A 3550-nucleotide genomic window follows, 5' to 3' on the forward strand; every position below is an offset into this window, starting at 1 on the left:
TAAAAGAGAAGTTAACAGACAGGGCAGGCTGGCTACTTGATTGTGTAGCTGGACATATATTTATTTGAGGTGGATATCTTTGGAATGGACTGACTCAGCAATCAAAAGATTAATGTCAGGAACTTACATTACAATCAAAAATGCTAATCATTAGGCCCTTTCACTGCAGTGTGAATGTAGATGTGTACAGTTTTGACCTGATGGGAAGAGGAATCTTTATTTACAATTTGAGACAAAGAAAAATGACTGTATCTCATGCACCATGTATTAAATTCTCTTAGAAGATAGCATCTCAAGTATAATCAATATTGATTTTACAACAGGTTACCAGGATGAACCACATGGAGAAACATAACCATACTGCAGTATCCAAAGTGACAGAATTTATTCTCCTGGGGCTCACTGACAGCCCAGGGCTGCAGGCACCTCTATTTGGAATCTTCCTAGTCATATACTTGGTCACAGTGATGGGCAATCTGGACATGGTTATACTGACCCATTTGGACTCCACGCTACATACTCCCACATACTTTTTCCTTAGACATTTGTCGATTACTGATCTTGGTTACTCCACTGTCATTGGCCCCAAAATGATGGTCAACTTTGTGGTGCACAAAAATACAGTTTCCTACTATTCGTGTGCCACCCAGCTAGCCTTCTTTGAGGTTTTCATCATCACTGAACTGTTCATCCTATCAGCAATGGCCTATGATTGCTACATCGCCATCTGCAAGCCTCTTCTCTACAGGGTCATCATGGCAGAGAAAGTGTGTTGGGGGCTGGTACTTACTGCCTATCTCCATGGCACATTTGTGTCACTATTTCTCACCATTAAGTTATTTCAGTTGTCCTGTGACTCTAACATCATCAGTTACTTTAACTGTGACTGCTCTGCTCCGACACACATGAGTTACATTTGATCATTTTGATCTTTTCAGGGTGCAATTTGCTCTCTTCCCTCTTGATTGTTCTTGTGATTATATGTTTATTCTTGTGACCATTCTCAGAATGAGCTCAACGGGGGGAAGATACAAAGCCTTCTCCACTTGCAGTTCCCATCTGACAGTGGTGGTCGTGTTCTATGGGACATTATTGTTTATTAACCTGCAACCCAAATCCAGCCATGCTTTTGCTATTGATAAAATGGCCTCTGTGTTTTACACCCTAGTGATTCCTATGCTGAATCCATTGACCTATAGCCTGAGGAACAAAGAAGTAAAAGATGCTCTGAAGAGAACCTTAACTGATCGATGCAAAATTCCCCATTAATATCTTAATATTCAGTTACAAAAGTAGGTCCAACAATTGTTGTTTAATATCCTGTCACTCTGATTATACCATCAAAAAGTAGGAATGTTTTACGAGATTGTTTTTCTCTTTTTCTGAATAAAACACTTTCTCTTAAAACTCCTTGTACTCTTTTCCACTTCAATTGAATAAATATTGCAGCCAGATAATTTTCAAGGTCATATTGGAACTTAAATTGTTTTAGACATAAGGCAGATTATGCCAAATTTTTGCTCAAATTTTGACTTGCAGAAGTGAAAGAAAAAGCCTTAAATAGTCAACATGGAGTACCATTAACCAGAAAATTGGTAATGTGTATGTTATAGCAGTCACTGTAAATTAAATATAAAGAAAATTAGACCATGAAAAGTGTGTGGGTCAGACAAGAGGCAAGAAAGTAATGAAATCTCTGATTACAACACAACATGAACGAGCTGCTTCAAGAATCTGAGCTGAAGAAGAAACAAAGCATGAACTTCAGAATGGAATTTTCAATCTGATTGCATTCATATGTTTTAATCTCAAGGATGGAATGAGCATTTGGGAAGTTTTTTTTTTTTTTAATTAAGAACCATGAGAAAAGTTTTGGCTAACTCTGGGTCTCCCATAGACCATCAAACTATAGCTAACTTTGGTTTATAGCCTCCCAACAAACAAGTTGAATTTGGCAAACACAAGAAAAGTAAGTTATCTGGTCATTTACTAAAATGACATCAATCTTTTGAAAATCTTTAGCAGCCATAACTAAGATTAGAGATGACTGACACACTCTAGGGTTAATTGCACTTTTATCACGTCCATTTTGTCTTCTTAGTGGGCTTGTATATACACAGAGCCAATATTTTGAATGGACTCTGCTAAAAACACTTTATTCCAATTGTTTACTTACTCAGCAAATAAACGGATTCCATACATCTTAGTGTTCTCTTTGTTGTTTGAGATGGTCTTTTTAAAGTTTTTAAAATATATACACTACCCCAGTCATGCTTGCTTCAATCTGTGTCAGCATTTAGAGAGAAAATTGTGGGGAAGTAAATCAAAATATGAACTAGGGTCTCTTTATCCCAGATCTATGCATTTTGTTAATTTTGTCCCTTTTTTAATATACTGTGGTTTACTTTATTGAGAGTTCATCTTAAGTGTTCTCACCACAAAAGAAAATAAAATATCTATGTGAGGTAATGGATATGTTAATTAGCTAATTATAATAATCACATCACCTTTATATACATATATCAGAATATCACACTGTACACTGGAAATATATACAAATTTTATTTAGCAATTATAATCTCTATAAAGCTGGAAAATATTTTTAAAATTTAAATAGAAAAGAAATAAAACATAAATTAAGCAAAATAAAAGAAATACAAAATTGCATTCTCCAAAAATATCAATTTTGTTTACTATGGTAATTTTCAATCCTGTCCCTAAGCGTATTTACTGTTATAAATAAATTTTATTTTCTAGAGTAATATTTTATATTGTACTGCAAATACTTTTTTGGTCACATTTATTTCTTTACCAAATTACAGCATTTCCATTACTTTTTACAATCTACAAATACAGTTAATTAATATTAATAGCATTCTGCAGTATCATTCATACAGAAAGAACTTTTAGAAAATCCTAATACATTATATTCCCTACAACTTACTTTTCTAACTTGAGAATTCATTGTTGGCATTTTTCTTGGCCAATAAAGATTAATTTTTGTTTTTTTCATTTTTAACACCAGCATACAACAGTGGAGCCCAGATTAATTACTTTGTATTTGACCTTTCTTTAACTGATGGACACTTGGTTGTTTGCAGGTTTTTATTTCTTTTGCCACTACTAAAAATGTTGTAATAAATAGCTTTGTGCTTATAACATGATATATGATTGCTTTTATTTCTAAAATAAATTCATAAGGGTTCTTCCACATTCTATGTGTTGCTGGGTAAATGATTTACAAATTTGCATAATAATTTGAAATAAAAAAATAAAGCACTAAGAAAAAGTATTATGCACTGAGATTGTTATTCCACGATTTAAAAAAAATTCAAGAAGGGATACTAATATTTACTAACATATCGTTTTCATTGTGTGATGATAAAATTGCAAAGTGGCAATAATAGGTGAGTAACAGCAGCTATTATATATTGTAGATACAGTGTGAATGGTTCTAAAATGTTCCCTTCTTTTTAAACTTCACTAAGGTCACAATCTTAATTACCACAAAGCACATATTTCATCATAATTATAATGATGAATAGTTTAG

At 33.3% G+C, this 3550-nt stretch overlaps 1 pseudogene; it reads left to right on the forward strand.

Annotated features, from left to right (window-relative positions):
* The first annotated feature begins 332 nt into the window (after positions 1-332).
* Positions 333-1269, forward strand: LOC141576087 (olfactory receptor 8K1-like; annotated as a pseudogene).
* The last annotated feature ends 2281 nt before the right edge of the window (positions 1270-3550 follow it).

This window comes from Camelus bactrianus, chromosome 36, assembly GCF_048773025.1.
Source record: "Camelus bactrianus isolate YW-2024 breed Bactrian camel chromosome 36, ASM4877302v1, whole genome shotgun sequence".
NCBI lineage: Eukaryota > Metazoa > Chordata > Mammalia > Artiodactyla > Camelidae > Camelus > Camelus bactrianus.